The following is a 509-nucleotide window of genomic DNA, read 5'->3' as shown; positions in this document are numbered from 1 at the left end:
CCTTCAGCAGCCCCGTGCTAGGGGACCCTGACAGGACTCGGGAGAGAATATCAGTTCTTCCTACTCCCTAGAAATTAGCAGCAATGTCATTTCCCTGTGCAGAGAAGGCAGTGGCACCCCACTCCAGTGTTCTTGCCTGGAAAATCCCATGGACGGAGGAGCCTGGTGGGCTGCAGTCCATGGGGTTGCTAAGAGTCGGACATGCCTGAGCGACTTCACTTTCTCTTTTCACTTTCATGCATTGGAGAAGGAAATGGCAACCCACTCCAGTGTTCTTGCCTAGAGAATCCCAGGGACGGCGGAGCTTGGTGGGCTGCTGTCTGTGGGGTCGCACAGAGTCGGACATGACTGAAGTGACCTAGCAGCAGCAGCAGCAGCAGCAGCAACTTCCCTGTGACAATCAGAAGTCACCCGGACAGTAGAGCATCTCCTTTCTCTCCTTTTACCTGTTTGTTCCTCAGTTTCCAATTCAGTTTGCTTTGTTCCCTGGTGAAAGCATTCCTCCCTTA

The sequence above is a fragment of the Bison bison genome, unplaced genomic scaffold, assembly GCF_000754665.1.
Source record: "Bison bison bison isolate TAMUID 2011002044 unplaced genomic scaffold, Bison_UMD1.0 scf7180017864231, whole genome shotgun sequence".
In the NCBI taxonomy this organism is placed as follows: domain Eukaryota; kingdom Metazoa; phylum Chordata; class Mammalia; order Artiodactyla; family Bovidae; genus Bison; species Bison bison.
The sequence above is the reverse complement of the archived record's forward strand: the minus strand, read 5'-3'. Positions refer to the sequence as shown.